This window comes from Dasypus novemcinctus, chromosome 5 (genome assembly GCF_030445035.2).
Source record: "Dasypus novemcinctus isolate mDasNov1 chromosome 5, mDasNov1.1.hap2, whole genome shotgun sequence".
Lineage (NCBI taxonomy): Eukaryota > Metazoa > Chordata > Mammalia > Cingulata > Dasypodidae > Dasypus > Dasypus novemcinctus.
Genome location: NC_080677.1, coordinates 21,361,996 through 21,382,182, shown reverse-complemented (window position 1 = coordinate 21,382,182; position 20,187 = coordinate 21,361,996). Strand labels below are relative to the sequence as shown.

The 20,187-nt window shown below is 37.6% G+C and overlaps 1 non-coding gene across 1 annotated transcript; it reads left to right on the top strand.

Annotated features, from left to right (window-relative positions):
* Positions 1 to 13,816: 13,816 nt before the first annotated feature.
* LOC111763160 (U1 spliceosomal RNA) lies at positions 13,817 to 13,980 on the top strand. Its single transcript, XR_002796076.1, has one exon. It is a non-coding gene; the product is annotated as a U1 spliceosomal RNA (small nuclear RNA).
* Positions 13,981 to 20,187: the final 6,207 nt, after the last annotated feature.

The window sequence follows — 20,187 nt, the reverse complement described above, 5'->3', positions numbered from 1 at the left end:
CATCTCCCAATCAATTCTTACTGCACAGTTATAGGAAATTTTGTGAAAATATGGTTTTGCAAGTTTTAGATAGACTGGAATTCCACATAGGAATCCTAATCACACTGTTTTAGAGTGAACATCTTTGCATGACAATAGGTAACATTTATTGAAAGCTCACTACAAGCTAGAGACTGTTCTAAGACTTTTACATGTTTTATTAAATCCTCAGAGAAGCCATTAAGTAAGTTCTATTATTATCTCCAATAAAGATATTGAAGTTCAGGAAGGTTACGAAACTTGCCCAAGGTCATAGAGTGTGTGGCAGAAAATGGGGGGGGGGGGGGGGGGTTGTGGGTGAAGAGTTTGACGAGAGAAGCATCACTGTAATAAGATTTATTTATTCACAATTGCTTATCACCTAGAGCAAGTTTGACCCAGAATATACCTTTATTCAAGCCCAGTGCTACTGTGCAAAAAGAATTTTGCCTGATTATTTGTTCCCTGGAGATTAACCATATCTGTGGCTCACAATCATCCTGGTTTGACTGTCAAAAGCAGTAAAAGCAGTAATGAGTCCTCTTCTTCCATTTTATCATCCCCACATCCGGTACTCAGGATCTTCCCTCCAGATAGGATTCTCCTTTTACACTCCCCATTCTTGCAAAAGGAGTCATTCATTCACCTAAACTTGAAACTTAGGAGTTTTCTGTGGTCTCCTTGCTTACCCACCAATTCCTGTTGATACTAGCCCCCAGATATCTCAATAGTCTCTTTTGCTTATCTATGGCCTCAGCCTTCACTCAGAACCTTAAACCCAGCCCTCATGCCTTGCTGCAATAGTCCAACTCACCATTTCACTTTTCCAACAACTTTTACTTCAATTGCCACATTGATATCCGCATGGTTTTCCCAAAATTGAAAGCTTTTTATATCATCCGTCTGTTTTACATCTTCCTGCTTTAAACCTTTAGAAGCTTCACACTGTTTCCATTTAAAGCCCAAATTCATTAGCTTGCTTTCAACACCTTCTGTGGTCCTGCCCAGCTCGCTTCCCAGACTCGTCATATTTCCATGTGCACTCTCCTCCTTCTAGGACTTCTCACATACTGTTTCTGCTACCTTGAATTCATCCTCCTCCTGTCTTTCCCTCATCCCCAAATGCCTCACTTGATGCTACGCGCTTAGCTCCAGCTTACCTTCTCTTAGTCTCATGTCCAATTCTTTATGGAGAGAGGAAGGGGGTAATTAATTACGCCCATTATCTTTTGAAAAGGCTCAGGGATCAGACCTTCATGATGTCCCATGTTATCAGAGACTGAATTATGGACCTTCTCTTTAATTATCTTCCCTGAACTTCTAATCATGCTTTTCTTATAGGGTCTTTCATTGGGTGTGCTATGACCAGCAAACAGTGAGGTCATGGAGAGAAGAAACTGTATGATATTTCTCTGTGTCTTTAGGCTCTAGAATAAAACCTAATTGTTCAGTAAACGCATAAACTAATAAGTTGATCAATTTCATAACACTTTCTTCTTCAGACAAAAGATAAAAGGCATGGATTTGAAATACTACCTTCAGTAAGCCCAGCTGACTATTTTCTACTGGACACATTTGTGTTTCCATCACAAAATAAAAGTATAAACATAAAATGAAAGGTTAGTGAAGGCATCTCTGACAAACTAATATAGCTATAACCTCATAGAATAAAACATGGGTTAAAAAGGCAGGAGCTTGAGGGGCCAAAGTACTAAATATGGCAGGAATGTGTAGATTTCTTTCCATTGAAGCCTGAAATGACTTTGACTCAACAGGAACTGTAAATGAGATATATTAGTCTTATCTGGGGTGTGTATAAGAGCATCAACTAGATATTTCATCTCTTAACTTTTTCTTGCATTTTAGAGAAATTTTTAAATAGCTGGGCATAGGGATTAACTGAATAAAAACATAGCCTGTGGATATAAATCTTTAAATGCTAGCATGTTTGGACTCCAGGAATCTTCCAAGATACTTGTCATAAAAAAAATTTTGCATGAAGATGCCAAAAAAGTCACTGGAAAGTGTAAGGTATTTAAGCAAAACAAAGAATAACAGAATGTAGAGCCTTATATTTTTTCTTTAGTCATGCTGGATGGAGGACCCCTTCTCTCACCTGAGACTATTCCCATTGCTTGTGTCCTTCCAGCTCCTCAAGAACTAATCGTTATAAAAGGAAAGAAAGAAAAGCCCTCCACCACCCCATGTTCTTTTGGCCACTGTCCCTTTTCTTCTGACTTTCCTTCATACCTACTTGAAAGAGCTGTTGATGCTCTTTGTCATCACTTCCTGATGTTACATTCTGTCCTCAAGTGATTTACCCAGAACATTCTACTGAAAACATTCATGTAAGGCCAACATTGCCAACTTTGTTGCTTAGTCCAAAGGAGCAACATTTTATTGGATTGTTCCTTGTTTTACTTGACCACTGTTGTAGCACATGACAATTTTCATGTGGCTGCCTTAAGATTATTTCTTTCCTTGATACCTCAGATATCTCCCCTCCTGGCTCTTCTTTTTTTTTTCAGGAGGTACTGGGAATTGAACATGGGACCTCGTACATGGCAAGAAGGCACTCAACCACTGAGCTACATTCACTCCCCACTTCCCCTACCTTTCTGATTTTTGACTATTCCTTCTCAAGCCCCTTCACGAAACACACACTGTATCTGTGTGTTCCTAGATGTTAATGGCACTTTCCTGGGCCTGCACCATTTCAAACTATGCTCTTTCCTTGAGTACCTGCTCTACTCCTATACCCCTCATATGCTGATTATCCCCAAACCCATTTCTCTAGCCCAGGTGTTTCTTCTGGATATCTCAATTTTATGTCCACTATCTCCAATGTGTGTAAAATAACCCATGAGATTACAGGAAGAAAAAGTTAAGCATTTCTAATTCTGCTTATTTTCTTATCTGAAAAATCTGAAAGTTATCATGCTTTACTAAAGTCTGTTAAATGGATCATCAGCTGTGTCCTCAGTGGATTCCTAGAGGAGCACAAGTCTGGTACGTCTGTGTATTCAAAGTGAAGAGTGGGAATTTCATAACTTGGCAGGCTCCACAATAGATCCTTTACTGGTTACTCTGTTTTGAACATATTTTGTTGCGTTCATTACAAGTTAACTAGTTTATTCAACTGCTGAAAGGACTCACAGAACTGCAACAGTTTATGCTCAGGAAACAGCATATTTTCAGGCAAAGGATATAATATAGCAATAGCAGGTGAAGGGTATGCATTGAAAAGGTTCTCAACTGCAGAGTTCTTTGTCCTCCCACCCCTGGGCCACACAAGATGTACTTTGTCTCCAGGTCTTTCATCACTACCAGCATGCACTGCAAAGACGCCAGGGAGCCAAGGTCCATTGGGTGTCCCTTGTAGTGGGCAGATCATAGGTAAGCACAGTCCAACTTTGTGCCAGTCTTAACCTCCTTCTTTCCCCCACCCTGGGGCACCAGCAAAACCTGGTAGAAATCCTAAGCCAAGTATTATTGTTAAAAATGCTGGCAGGCTTGTGTGCCCGCTCTGAAACAACTCACTGGCCCATGGTTACAGAACATCATTTTTCTTTACTTCACGTGTTTCATAGTGTTGGCCAAGAGCCCCTACGGTGCCCCAGGGTGTCAAACCACACCAGCAGAGATTAACCCCTGTGATACGAGTGTCATGTTATAATTAATATCATCCAAGAGTAAATGTATCAAAACCAACAACACACAAAAGACCTTGAAAAAGCAGAATCTTTGCAATGCTTTGTATGGGATGGAGAGTAACTACAAAAATATTTTGTCCCAGATATAATTTCACTGGTTCTTTCATGGATACATTCATTTGTATTTTGCAAAAAGAAAATGTTCAATTTGAGGACACGTAATTGTCAGTATTTTCATATCTAGCAGATACATTTGAAAAGTAACTTGTCATTATCGGTCACTTTGAGATTAGAGTGATCTTTTAAATCAGTGTGAAAATTACTACTTTTTGAAACAATCCACAATAATGAGGGAGACCTCTATGAAAACTGATATTTTGAAATGTTTCTATAATTAATGTGATTTTAATGCTGAAAATGCACATTACCAATAAATGCTCCCAAACTTGCACTCTTTAAAAAAATCTCAGATTCATAGTTTACATTTATGAATCTGTTTTCAACTTTTTTCCAAAAAAAAATCCTTTCTTTTTTTTTTTTTAGGTCATTTGTTAAAAATAATAAAGATGCAAAACTTCCTGATTAATTCACCTGGAAAACCAATTCACATTTCCTACAATAATGAAAAGTTACCGAGTAATTTCAGGAAAAGCCTTTGCAAATTTTCTGCATGATATTGAAAGATGAGTATCATGATAGAGTAAGCACAGCCAATGAGGTACTTCTTTCATTGTAAATGACTTATGCTTATGAGGAAGTATTTCCAGCAGGGAATTTATTTATTTATTTATTTATTTATTTTTTGCTTTTTATTTTATTTTTTTAATTGATTTTGTAAAAATATTACATTAAAAAAATATATATGAGGACCCCTTCAACCCCACCACCCCCGCCCCACCACTCCCCCCTCAGCAACATTCATTCCCATCATCATGACACATCCATTGCATTTGGTAAGTACATCTCTGGGCACCTCTGCACCTCATGGTCAATGGTCCACATCATAGCCCATACTCTCCCACGTTCCATCCAGTGGGCCCTGTGAGGATTTACAATGTCTGGTGATTGCCCCTGAAGCACCATCCAGGGCAGCTCCAAGTCCCTAAGACGCCTCCACATCTCGTCTCTTCCTGCCATTCCCCATACCCATTAGCCACCATGTCCACTTTTCCCACTCCAATGCCACCTTTTCTCTGTGGACATTGGATTGGTCCCAGTAGTGAATTTAAAACTTAGAAAGAGACATTTAAATAACTCTGTCACAAAATATTAAGCCTGGGTTTAAAAAAGAGCATAGCTTATTCAATCACATTTCTCATCAAAAGTTAATAATAATATTATTAATATTAATATTTCAATGAGGCTATAGAGTTTTGAACTAGCAATGAATATGAAAAAAAAGCACAATTATCTAAAGGATGATGCTTATGGGTAGATCCTAACCTTTTAACATTTCAGTTTTTATGTGAGCTTTAAAAATGTAGAGAAGGGGAGCAGGTTTAGCTCAGTGGTTGAGCACCTGCTTCCCATGAATGAGGTCCCCAGTTCAATCCCCAGTACCTCCTTAAAAAAAAAAGAAAAATATAATTTATTAGTAAAAGGAGCTCTATGTAATCTAGAAATATGCAAATATACCTAACGGGGGGTGCAAGCTTAAATTCCTTTCCTGGTGGAATTTGTTGTCGACTCCTTCCTTAGGATCCTTTGAAACCATCTCCATGTCCACTTAGGTTGCCCTGGTGGCCTCCTAGACCTCTGGGCTCCCGTCTTGGCCCCTTTCCTTACACCCATGCTCCAGTCGCCAGCCAAACAGGCCTTTCACGGTCGCACGGTTGGGTCCCTCTCCTCCGAGGCCCCTCCTTGGCTGCCTTGCCTGCAAGGCCCCTGAAGGGCCTGCTCCCAGCTCGCCCACCCTGCACCGCTCTGCCCACACTGCCACCTCTTGGACCTGGGCCCGGCTACACCAAATCGCTTGGGTTTTCCTAAAGTGGCATGGTCCCTCTCCAGTCAACACCTTGACAAGCCTTTCTTTGGGGGGGGGGGAGCCTGACTCCAAAGCGCTCTTCGTCCTTCAGGAGTGACCTTAAACACCACTTTCTCAGGAAGCCTCTTCTCTCCCTCAAGTCCCCACACCCCCGCTGCTGACAAGTACCCCAGCACGCACTTACTGCACTGTATTTGTTTGTTAGTTTTTTATGATATAGGGACCATTTATATCCTTACCCCTTCTTCTTCTTCTTCTTCTTTTAATTAAATTGTCTTTTTTTAAAATGATACATAGGTCACAAAAAATGTTACATTAAAAAATATAAGAGGTTCCCACATACCCCTCACCCCACCCCAATGCACCATATTTGATGCACATTTTTCTGGCTAATTACTCAGAGGTAAGGTTGTTGAGAACAGGCAACCCCAGGGAGAAACCACAAGAAGGATGATATTTTGTGGATGATGCACCATCCTCGAACTGCCTACATTCATATTTCTTTATACCCTGAGAAAAATACTAAACTTTAAGCCTTATTATTTCAGTTTCATGTAACATGCAGCTAAATACAAATCTAACAGATAAAATCTGATCTCAATTTCACATATACATATACAGAAAATACATAGAGAGCTATACTTTTTTTTTTTTCTTTTTTGCTATGGGTAAGTTTAGTTCTTTATCATCCACCTCCAGTCAAAGAATACTGAAAGACTTTTTTTGCCACTATAAAGCTTCCTAATTCTCCTGCCTACTTGTATTTATTTATTTTACACCGCAACCTGTTAATGATTTTTGTTGAGCAAATGTTTTGGAAAGGTTTTACTTCAAACTGTAGCAAGTTAAATAAATGTTTATAATATACAAAGAAAACACAACCAAAAGTAAAACTTCAAGTGTATCTGGCACCTAGATGAGTGTTTTTTTTTTTTCTTTCCTTAATATATTTTTGTTTTTGAGCTGCACGAACACACTTAAGAATTTGATCTTTATAGTATAACATTTAGAAAATAACATACTCCCACTTCAAAGAAATAAAAAAGTTGTGGAATATTGTATGCCAAAGAAGAGAGAGAATTTAGAGTACTCTGATAGTGTCTCTGCCTACGGTCTCTGACCAAGGCTCATGTAAAATGCTTTTTCCTTATTTCTATTTACCCTGATGAAATACACTTCTCTATATAAATTGGTAGTCAGGGTAAGCTACAACATGCTGATGTAATAAAGAAATGCACATCTCAGTAGTGTAGCCCAGCAAAGGTTTATTTGCTCTTTGCACATGCAGCTCAGCTAAAACCTCTGCCAGTGACTCAAGGAGGCAGCTTCTCTTTGTCTTGGAATTACTGTGGGAAGGGAATAGAGCCCATGGGGTGGGACATCACCTGCCAAACACTCCCAGCACAGAAAGTAAACCTGTAATTTCCATAATGTGATGATTTCTGTATTAATATTTTCTATAATAATAATTTCCACACATTCCAAAGTACATCCCAGATTGTTTTAATTAATTCATATCTACCAGGAGATATGGGTAACCAATGCTTAGATAAAGATGGCTAAATTTAAAGCAACACCTTCAAAGTAAACTAGTAATGCCTAATTCAGTAGGGATTATAATAGTAGGAAGAAATAATTCACAGAACTCAAGGAGCTACTGAAGTCTAGTTGCCTCCATGGAAATCTCAGTAGAGGTCACTTTTGAAATTTTGTTGAATAAATGTGAGTTTTTAGAAACTGGTCAACAAAATGAACGTATGCTTAGAAATTCCTGCCTACATGAGTTTACAGTCTACTTACATGTACAGTTGAAACAATTAGGGGGAAAATGATACTAAATGGATGCAATATAATTAAGTGCTATATTATATAATTTAATAATTTGAGAATTACAAGAGAAAGGGCACAAAAAAGACCAGGCTATGCTAAAATCAGAAATAAAATAGAATCCCTATAATAATAAGGTTCATTATTTTGAAGACTTTTATGTATCCAGGTCAAAGTATGTCTAATCTTAAAGCATAGGGACTGAAAGTAACAGGAGTCACATTCCTAGATTTGTCACTTTCTTTAATACCAGAGTTACAAAGTTTTTCTAGAGCACTAAAATAAATGTTTGGGCTTAATTCTCTCACAGGCACTCAGCTGAGAAGAGCTGTGTAGATTAAGGGAATTTTGAAAACATGCTAGAGGAAGTAAAAATTGCAATATGGGATTGTTAAAAAAAAATCCCAATTCAGTTATATATCACATTAAAGTAAAGAGGAATTTAGAACTAATTTCTGTGTAATTATTTCTGTGTAATTGTCACCAGTGTACATTGTGAGGAACAGCGTCCTGCCCTCTAAAGGCCATAGGAATATATAAATATTCTTCTTCTACATAATATTAAATTCAAAATAATTAGAGAAAGTATTTCCTGGATCACAATGGAACAAAACTGGTAGGGTCTTGCTGAGCCTCTGCCAGCTAGACACTATCACAGGCCAGCTCCCCTAATGCAGCTATTTCCCACACAGGGAACACTTTCTTGGCAGAACGCCTGGGGACTCTCAACAGTCGCTGTGGCTGGGTCTCTGGAGAGCGAGTGATGACTCCTTTTTCTCTCATGGTGGGCTGGGGCCTGGGCACCACTTCTTCTGGTAGTTGCTGCTGCTCCCTCTGCAGTGACCCTTAGTGACATCACCTTGTCACTGGGTGTGTTTGTTGCCATCGCTGTCATCACGCAACAGCTTGCTCCTCTGCCCAAGGTCAAGGCTGGATCCTGGGCAGGGCTGCTAGATTGCATTCTCAACTCAGGAACATAAAACCAAATGCCTTTCTTTGGAAAAGGCAAAATCAATTACCATGAATCATCAAACTTTCTTTCTTCCTCTCTTCTCGGTACCCCTGATATTGCTATTCTGATAGGTCTCCTTTCCCACTCTGGATGGCAGATGTCTCAAGTAGAAATATCATCCAAACTGGAACTACAACTTGCTTCTTTCAGGAGTTTCATTTGGGAATACCAGACTCAAATAAAATCCTAAGTTCACTCCTGAGAAATGTTAAAATTTTGACTATACAAGAACAATTTTTCTACTACTGAGCTTTCATAGAAATGCTATTGGAAAGGAATTTGAAAAGGCAGAAAATTTTTGTTATGGTATAACCAGATACTAATGAAAAAATGCCAAATTTTGGCTGAAAGCAAAATACAAGTCTTGGACATTTGTACGTCACCACAGAGGAAGTGGTGACATTAACGCTAGAGGAGAGAGGTCCCTGCTCTGTGCTCAGAAAATGGACAAGGAGTCCAGGACTGAACCTGGAGGGATTATTCCTAGTTGACAGGCAACAGCTACCTCCAGACTCACGCTGGAGTCCTAGGAGCATCTGGGCATGGGCCTTCAGCTCTAATACCATGCGGCTCCTCTGTAGAAGCCTTTGGACTTGCGCTGAAGAAAGTTCTGAGGCTGATCTATTAGTAATTCCTGTGACAGAAGTGGGAGGCCAGGCAAAGTTTCAGGTGCCAGAGATTTATCAGCCTTACCCTATAAAATGCTGTCAGGCTGCTAGGAAACCCTGCTCACCCCAGACTGGGAAAGCCTGATCTGCAGGACCACATGGGAAGCTCTAAACCCCAGAGCTTGATGGGGCATCTTACAAACAGGGGAGTCATTTTTGAACTGGGTGTAACATGATAGGCAGCAGGAAAGACAATGCCAAGTCCTAGAATATGAGCCAAGGGCTCTTTATATCCTTCCTGCTCCAGGCTACTATGAGCAGGAGAGCTTCAGAGTCTGAGAAGTAGCATGTGTCAAAAAAGTTTGATTTCAAAATGCACTGCTTCTCAACCGCCACCCTAGTAGCACACACTGCCACCTAGTGGACGTACAGAGAAGCTGTACCTAAATATTTTTAATTATAAAATTACAATAGAGGGAAACGGACTTTGGCCCAGTGGTTAGGGCGTCCGTCTACCATATGGGAGGTCCGCGGTTCAAACCCCGGGCCTCCTTGGCCCGTGTGGAGCTGGCTATGCGCAGTGCTGATGCGCGCAAGGAGTGCCCTGCCACGCAAGGGTGTCCCCCGCATGGGGGAGCCCCACGCGCAAGGAGTGCACCCGTGAGGAAAGCCGCCCAGCGTGAAAAGAAAGAGCAGCCTGCCCAGGAATGGCGCCGCCCACACTTCCCGTGCCGCTGACGACAACAGAAGCGGACAAAGAAACAAGACGCAGCAAACAGACACCAAGAACAGACAACCAGGGAAGGGGGGGAAATTAAATAAATAAATAAATCTTTAAAAAAAAAATTACAATAGAATAAACAAATAATGTTATGGGTTGTTTTTATGAAAATATGCAAATAGACAATTTATATAAGGGCTTAGAACAGAATATGATAAAATTAAAAGGAGGTGATTTAGATTTCATTGAAATTAACAGTAGTTGAGGATTCTGAGAAGTCAAGAATTTTAGCATCTTAGGAATCAGGGGTCTATTAGGGTCTAATAGGATGACATGAATTTCTGTTAAATTCTTATTAGAAAATTTGCTTTCAGCAGTCATACTAGTCAGGATAACTTACATCTCTTAAAATTCTATAGTGATCATCAGGTTCTGTTTCAGAAGGAAGTCATCAAAGAAAATAGAACAGGGTTGAAGAGTCACTTGCTACCTGCCATGCTCACCATTCATCCCTCTCTTTCATTTAGATTATTTATCTCACAAACATGCTACCACAATCCCCATTTTGAGGATGGGAAAATTAAGGCTACAAATGTTATATAACTTGTTCTAGGCCACACTAAGGATAAAAAGCAAAATCAGGGGTTAAACCCAAATTTTCCTATGTCAAAGTCTATGTATGTACTTTCATATCAAAGACTGAGGGGAAAGCATCTTTGGAAAAACACTGACTTGTCTAGTAAAGATAAGGCAGGGTATGAAATTTCAACTAGGCCTAGAGCTGCAGGATGCCTAAGAGTTACCTCCTGAGAGCCTCCATGTTGCTCACATGTGGTCACTTTATAAGCCAAACTCAGCAGGTAAATGCATTACCTTCCCCCCAGCATGGTAGATGACTCCTGGAGATGAGCTTCCCTGGTGCTGTGGGATTATTACCAATCATTAACTGGTGATGCAAGTAGGAAAAAAACCTTGAATAAAAAGGGGAAATAGTAAAGACAAATGAGTTTATATGACTAAGAGTCTTCAAAAAAGAGTTGGGAGATCATCAGAGGGATCACACTTATGCATGCCTCAGCAGGATCCCATAGATAGCCAAAGTAGATACAACCCCAGGTACTGGTTCTCCTGAGTGCTATTGAGACACACAGGTTCCACGGTCATGGCAGATGGCTCTGGAGTTCAGTGCCTTGTCAGTGGACCCTACTTTGGAATTTGCATTCTCAGTGTGATGGAGTTGGACTCAGATGGGAACTTTCTACACATGCATCTTCTGTCACTTTTACTGAACCTGTGATTGATACTTGGGTTGGTGTATACTCAGGAGACTTGAATCTCTGGACTGTCTATGTGCCAGCTGGGTCCTGAGCCTCAGCAGAGTTGCAACTCCTACTCTCTGGTTCGTTGGACTTACCCAGATCAGCTAACAGGGAAATGAAGATGGTCAACCACCACACCAGGGAACTGAGAGTGCAATCAGAAGAATCACATCCATCAGCCATGAGTCATCTAAGCCCCCTCTCGATATAGAGGTGGAGTGGACATCACCATCCCAGGGTCCACAGGGATGGAGGAATAAAATATGGATTAGAGTGGACTTACTGGTATTCTACTATAGAACTATTGTGACTAGTAATGGAAGAAATTGTAGCATTGATGTGGAGAAAGTGGCCACAGTAGTTGCTGAGGGCAGGAAGAGGGAAGAAGATATATGATGTGGGGCATTTTTGGGACTTGGAGTTGTCTTAAATGATATTGCAGGGACAAATGCAAATGCTGGGCATTATATATCCTGCCACAACCCATTGAATGTACCAGGGGAGAGTGTAAACTATAACGTAAACTATTATCTATGTGGTACAGCAGTGCTCCAAAATGCATCCACTAAATGCAAAGAATGTGCCACAATGATGAAAGAGGTTGTAGATGTGGGAGAAATGGGGGGTGGGGTAGCGTGTGGGGTAAATAGGAACCTCTTATATTTTTTAATGTAGCATTTTTTGTGATCTATATATCTTCAAAAAATACAATTCAAAAATTTTTAAAAAGATAAGGCAGAGTAGTTTCAAAAGGTCTATGAAAACCATTCTTATTAGCTTAGAAAAAAAGGCAGTACTCAGAAAAGTGAGATATGTTAAAGTTTAGTAAGGGAAATAAAATAATAAGGAAAACCAGATAAAATTAAAATTGATCTTTATTTTTAAAATAGTTTAAATTTTCAGAAAAGAGCTGGTGACAAATCAAATCTACTGTAAAATATTAAGGAAAATGCATTAAAAATTATACTTACTGCTCTTTCTGATTATAAAATAAATATAATTGCACAAACTAGGGGAACTATAGAAAAGTATACAAATAAAGATCACAAATATTTTATCAACCAAGGATAGACATTGAAAATATATTTTCTTTTTTTTTTTTTAAGATTTATTTATTTATTTATTTAATTCCCCTCCCCCGGTTGTCTGTTTTCTGTGTCTTTTTGCTGCGTCTTGTTTCTTTGTCCGCTTCTGTTGTCGTCAGCGGCACGGGAAGTGTGGGCGGCGCCATTCCTCGGCAGGCTGCTCCCTCCTTTGCGCTGGGCGGCTCTCCTTATGGGTGCACTCCTTGCGCGTGGGGCTCCCCTACGCGGGGGACACCCCTGTGTAGCACGGCACTCCTTGCGCGCATCAGCACTGCGCATGGGCCAGCTCCACACGGGTCAAGGAGGCCCGGGGCTTGAACCGCGGACCTCCCATGTGGTAGACGGACGCCCTAACCACTGGGCCAAAGTCCGTTTCCCGAAAATATATTTTCAATGTATACATTGTATGCTTCTCCTTTAATAATCCTTTAATATTAATATCATTTAATTTAACCATCTTCTCTTTGTGGTGATTTACATTGCTTATAATTTTCATTCTAATAAATAATATTAGACATTAGTAATTATTTCTAATTATTTAATTATACAAGTAATACGTGACTATTTTCAGTGACAACATCCAAATAGTACACATAAAGCTGACTCATTTGACCGATAACCTAATCTGTGTCACCACTCTAGATAAAAACCACTGCTACTTGTTATGTCTGTATTTTAGGACTTTCAATATATTTAAATGCACATAACATTTAGATTTTTATAATAATTATATTCATAAAATGGTGGTACATTGGAGACTTTTAGTAAATACTGAGTGAAAAATGAATAAATATAGATATTTCTAGAGAAATATTCAGGACTTGGAGTACAGGGGCTTGTTTGTTCATAAATGGTGTCATATTATCCATAACACTTTGCCATCTGCTTTTCCCATTTAAATTAACTTGGTGGTAATTTGATATTATTACATTATATATATTATTCTGTAGTATGATAATAGTACGTAATCCGTGTAATATTCAATAAGATGGATAAATTATGTTTTTCCCATTGTTGAACATTTGAGTGGTTAACATGCCTTTGCTTTTATAAACAATGCTGGAATAAACATCTTTATAAATGCTTCTTTGAACTCACAGGAAAGTGTTGCTTTAAAATAAGAATTAAGAAATGGAACTGCTGTATCAATTTATGCTCCTAAAAGAAGTATTTGAAAATCCCCTTATCCACACCTGATGTTACTTGTTGTTCCTATCAGTTTATTCATGGTTACACTTTACATCATATCTTTTCCCATACTTTGACCTTCAATTTGCCTGTATCTTTATATTTAAAAAGCATCTCTTTTTATTGGCTGCTGCATACCATGAGGTATTTTAATTTTCACTTAGGGTCCAGTCAAGTAAGTTAATTTCCTACTACAACAATTAAATAAAAATGTTCAAAGTAATGCAGCAGAATTCAGATTTGGTACCAGACTGACATTATTATCTACAACATTCAGTTTTTGAGTAAAATTTATTACTTACATTAATCCAATATTAATTCTCATTTGGGAGGGATAAGCTGTACATGCAGAATTTAATTCCTAAATTAGTCAGTAAAAATAATGTTTATAAGATATAGATATATTTACCTGGCAGGAGAGATACCATGATCATGAAGATGGTTTTCCCAGGGCAAGGCTTATCCGTTGCACTCCAGATGTGCTGACCCCTGTGATTTCCCCAAATGTGGGAAACTTGACAGCATAATTTGTGGTAGTGGGGGACTGTGTTTGTACTCTTCCTGATAAAAAGAAACAAAAATAAAGGAAGAAAAAAGATATAGGTAAGAAACCAATAGCAGAATTAAAATGAATACTAAAAATATATGACAAAATAAAATTGGCATCAAAGGAACAGAAGACAAAAACCAGATGAGATAAGTAGAAACTTGGCAGACCTAAATACAACCATATCAGTAATTACGTTAAATATAAATGGACTAAATGCTCCAATGAAAAGACAAAGGTTGAGATTTGCAAAATGTATAAAAAACAAGAAACAATTAATACTCTTCATAAGTATTCTTTAAGTATAAAGAAATAAATAGATTGAAAATAAAAGAATAGAAAATAGTAAGCATAATAAAGCTGGAGTGATTATATTAATATCTGTCAAAATATACTTCAATCTCCTTCAAGATGAGAAATATATTGGATTTAAAGGGTTACATCTATTTGGAAACTGTATCTCCTTTCCAAAGAATTGATAGAACGACTAGGCCAAAAATTCACTAAGGATGTGAGCAATATCAATCATCTTATCCTCAATGACATTTGTAAAATACTACATCCAATAACTATAAAATACACATCTATTCACATGCATATAGAAGATTAGCCAAAATATACCATAAGCTGGGTTGTTAAACAAATGTTCGTAGTTTTAAAAAGTTTGAAATCTTACAGAATATGTTCTTTGGCTCCAACAGAGTTCAATAGAAAATCAGCAATGACAAAACACTTAGAAAGCCTCAAATATCTAGAATTAAACAATTTAGTTTTAAACAGCCCATTATAAAATATATCTAATTGAAAGGCAATAGAAACCTATAATATAAAAATGTGTAGTATTCAACTAAAGCAACACTAAAGGAGAACTTTGTAGCTTAAAATGGTTGTCAGTAAAAAAGGACTCTTTGATTCATGAAGACAGTATTGCTTTTTCTTTATTGGTGACTCCCCCCCGTATGCCTCATGTTGAGTTTCTGTTGTTGCTGCTTTGTTAAATTTCTTCATTTATGCGTGAACATAGATTTATCTAGACCTTTTAGTTGCCAAATGATAAGGTGCTAAGTTTTCTTGATTTTACTCAGCTACACATGGCTGCTGATTGAAAGCACTTTGAAAACTGTGTCTGAGTGGTAATATGGGAACACTCTGTACTTTCTGATAAATCTTTCTGTAAACCTAAAACTACTCTAAAATAAAGTCTATTAATTAAAAATAAAACCATGAAATGGCAGCCATCTGGTGCTGCTCTTCTCGTCAGAGGTCAGATATCTACTCCTTCCACTATTTTCTAATATTCTGAACTCATACTGCAATCATAATATGTTGTTACTAATGGTCTTCCTATCTCTTTCCCCATGTTGGAGTTTATTTGAGATTATTACCCAGTGTTTTCCTAGAGCCAGTTTGTATCAGTTTATGAGGGCCAATTTTTAATTTTCAGGAATTACACTAGCTGGTGTTAATCACAGCCATTACTAAACATTAAATATTGCAAGAAAGAAAAACATCAACATAGATGCAAGAATTCTAAACAAAAGAGTAAAATATTAAATCCAGCCATAAAGAAATAGAATTATACACCATGATGAAGTGGGATTTATACCAGGTATGCAAGGCAGGTTCATCACTCAAAAATTAATTAATGCAACCCGTCACATAAAGAGGGTTATGAAGAAAATGATTATTTCAATAGATGAAGAAAAAGTTTTTACCAAAATCCAACACCCTTTCATGGTAAAAAAAAAAATTTCTCAGCAAACTAACAAGTTCCTCAACTTGTTCAGTTACATCTACAAAACCCTTCAACTAACATCATATGTAATGGTGAGAGACTAGATGTTTTCCCACTAAGACTGGGAACAAGGCAAGGATGTCCCTTCTCACTACCACTATTCAACATTGTACCAGATATACTAACCAATGAAAGAAGACAAGAAAAGGAAATAAGTTATACAAATAGGGAAGGAAGAAATAAAACTCTTTGTCTGAACATGACATGATTGACTATTTACAAAAACCCAAAGAATGGACTAAAAACCTCTTGAAATTAATATGAGATTAGAACAGGGTTGGTTGCAGGATAGAAAGGTAATATATAAAAGTCAATTGATTTAATATATACCAGGAATTAAAAATTGGAATTTGAAATTAAAAACACAATACCATTTTTATTAGCACCAAGAAAACAGAAATATTTAGGCTCAAATATCTAACAAAAACAAGATCTGTATTTGGAAAATTACAAAACTCTGATGAAAGAAATAAAAGAAGACCTAAATAAATGGAGAGATATGTCTCTTCATGGAAAGAAAGACTCAATATTGTTATGGTCAATACTCAGCAATTTGGTCTATAGATTCCATGTGACCCAATAAAATCCCAGCAGATTAATTTGTGGATATAGCCAAACTGATTCAAAAGTTTATAAGAAAAGGCAAAAACCCCAGAATATTCAACACAATACTGAAGAGGATGGACAGAAGTGGAAAACTGACACTACCTGACATCAAGACTACAACAAAGCTCAGTAATCAAGACTGTGGTTTTAGCAAAAGAATAGACAAATAGATCAATAGTACAGAATAGAGAGACCAGAAGCTGACATTTAACAGAGAAGCAAAGGCAATTCAATGAAGAAAGGATAGTCTTTTCAATGAATGGAACAACTGGACATTCGTATGCACAATGAATGTTTATAGCACTCTTTTTTATAACTGCAAAAACCTGAAGAAACCAAGATGTTCCTCATTTGGTGAATGGGTAAATTGTGATATGTTCATATGATGGACTATTATTAAATCATTAAAAGAAATGATATGTGAGATGTGAATATATCTCAATAAAACTGCTTAATAAATAAATGTACAAGAAGAACCAGAAATAACTGCTATATACAACAGGAAAAGCATAGAGAATTGAGAGGTGAAGAATTTTCTTGTTTGTCTGTTTTTTTGTTTATTATTATTGAATTAATAAAAATGCTCTAATATTGATTGAAGTGCTGAATGCACAGCTATGTGATTTTAACAAATACCATTGATTGTAAACTTTGGATGAGTTGTATGCTTTATTAATATGTATCAATCAAATTGATTTATTAAAAAAAATAAATGAGCTGGTTGCAGACATGGAGGAACCTTAGATGCATATTGCTAAGTGAAAGAAGTCAGTCTAAAAAGGCTACATACTGCCTGCTTCCAACTATATGACACTCTGGAAAAATAAAAACTATAGAGACAGTAAAATGATCAGTGGTTGCCAGAGGACTGGAGGAGACAAGCATTAGGGGAGAGGAAAGGGATGAAAAAGTTAAGCACAGGGGATTTTTTGAGCAGTAAAGCTATCTATATAATGTTCTACTGATGGATACATGACATCCTACATTTGTCAAGATCCATAGAATTGTATAACACAAAGAGTGAGTCCCAATGTAAATTATGGATTTTGGTTAATAATAATGTATCAACATTGGTTCATCAATTGTACCAGACATACCACGCTAAGGCAAGATGTTAAAATTGGAGAGCATGGGGACTTTGGATGAGGAGAAAGATATGGGAAATATCTGATCAATTTTTCTGTAAACCTAAATCTGCTCTAAAAATCAAATTCTATTCATTAAAAAAGAAAAAATAAATTAAATTATATACCTTATAATTAGATTATTTGTATTAACAACACAGGTAATGAATCCTCCAAATCATCATTTTCTTATTTTATCATACTTTATTATTTTCTATGGTCTTGAGGTTATTTATTTATATTGTATCTATATGGTAAAAATACTATCTAATGTGTTCCAGTGCATAGTTTGTTGTTGTTGTTGTTGTTTTGTTCAGTGGCATCCTGATAATAAGTAAGTTGAAATCAGTCGTGATAGGAATATTTATACCATGGAATTCTGTGAATGTTACAAACTAGGGCTTGATTTATTGCTTTGTTGATTGGTAAAGCAGATTAAAATAAAAAATGTGTAATGTCTGTAGATAGTACACTATAACAGCACAAAAACTGAGAAAATCTTCTAGTATTTGAAAACTAACATCTGATTCAGCAAGTCTTTCACCTCATTTTTGAATGAGTCAAGTTCCAGCATTCATCTTCACTGTATCTTGTTTATTTTTTATTCCCCCCACCCCCACACAGCTTGCTTGCTGTCTGCTCTTGAGTCCATTCGCTGTGCGCTCTTCTGTATTTTTTACTTGTCTCCCTTTTTTGTTGTGTCACCTTGCTGAGTTGGCTGTCTACAGTGCTTGCAGACCGGTGTCTCTCCACAGCATGTGGGTGAGCCTGCCTTCACAAGGAGGCCCCAGGACACAAACCCAGGGCCTCCCATATGGTAGGTAGGAGCCCAACTAATTGAGCCACAGACACTTCCCTTCACTATATCATTTTTGTCGAGCTCATTAACATAAACAAAAATGTCAACCAACATTCCTGTTGGAATTACACATGTTCACCAATGACATGAGCAACTTCTTTCCTGAATCAGATAGTAAAGTTATTCATATTCACAATCTGGAAAATCATGTTTGAATTGTGACTATAAATTGGTTATGGATATAGGGGTTTCACAAAAATCAGTGAAAGCATTCTGTAAAAATCAACCACTGTCATGCCCATCCACTTCCCAACCACACCCTTCCACCTTATAAATTTTGTCCATATGGGCATTGGCTCAACCCCCTCTACTCCCTTTCAGTCACTAGTAACCTTTCTTCCAGACTCTTGCTCTATGAGTCTGCCCAATTTGCTTAATTTGTATCAGTGAGATCGAGATCATGTTATTTGTCCTTCATTGCCTGGCTTACTTCACTAAACATAAAGTCTTCAAGATTCATCCATGTTATCCCATATCGTTAATACTGCATTCCTTCTTACAACTAATACTCCATTGTATGTATATACCACATTTTGGTTATCCATTCATCTGTTGATGAACATTTGGGTTGTTTCCAACTTTTGGCACATGGGTATGCATTTATCTGTTTGTGTCCCTGCTCTCAGTTCTTCTGGTTATATACCCAGCAGTGGGATTGCTGGATCATATGGCAGTTCTATAGTTAGCTTCCTGAGGAACCTCCAGACTGTCCTCCACAATGGCTGTACCATTCTACATACTTGCCTGCAGTGGTTAAGTGTTCTCTTTCCTCCACATCTCCTCCAACACTTGTAGTCCTCTGTTTTTTTAATAGCTGCCAGTCTAATGGATATAAGATGGTATCTCATTATAGTGTTGATTTGCATTTCCCTACCAGCTAGTGATGTTGAGCATCTTTTCATGTGCTTTTTAGCCATTTGTATTTCTTCTTTGGAGAAGTGTCTGTTCAAATCTCTTGCCCAATTTTTAAATGGATTCTTTTTATTTATGAGGTGTAGGATTTCTTTATATATGCTGGATATTAGGCCTCTATCAGACTGGGTTCAGTGGTGCTGGTCTGTGACTGGGAGTAGGATGGGGGAGTTGGGTGGACTATCCATGGGACTGGGGAAGAGTTGAGGGAAGGACAAGATTAACTCTGGGGATTTGCAGGTCTGTGATTAAATCTACAATGATGGAAATGTTCTTTTGGCAAATATGGCAGGGGAGGGTTACTGGTGTAGAGTGTCAGGTGTGGAGGGTATACAGGATAGGGTGCAACAGAGCATGCTTCTGTGAATATGTAAGTGTTCATCTTGTCATAGTGTGTTATATCAGTGGCTGGAGACCCACACAATAAACAAGAAAATATTAAATTCCTATCCTGGGGAGTCCTGCTATATTCTCAATTAGAGGGACAAGAAAACAGACCAATATATCAAGCCTTCAATATTATTGCAAATAACTATGAATCTTTTTCAAAAATTGAAACTTAATGATTATCATAAGTTCTGAGGAGGGGGGAGGGGAGAATAGAATAGAGGGAATGTAGGGCATTTTTAGGGCACTAGAATTGTTCAGCATGATCTTGCAGTAACAAATATAGGCCCCTTCATATTTTGTCAAAACCAATTAAAGTATATGATCCAAAATGTAAACCATTGACCGTGGTTTGTAGCAATGCTTCAATATTTGTACATCAATTTTAACAAGTGTACCATCCACTTGTAAAATATTATTAATAAGGAAGTGGGGAAAAGTGGGGGGATGTTGGGTATATGGGAATCACCTGTATTCTCTATGTGACTTTTTTTATTATTTCAAATTGTTTTAATTTTTTTTTGCATTTATTGGTTATTTTT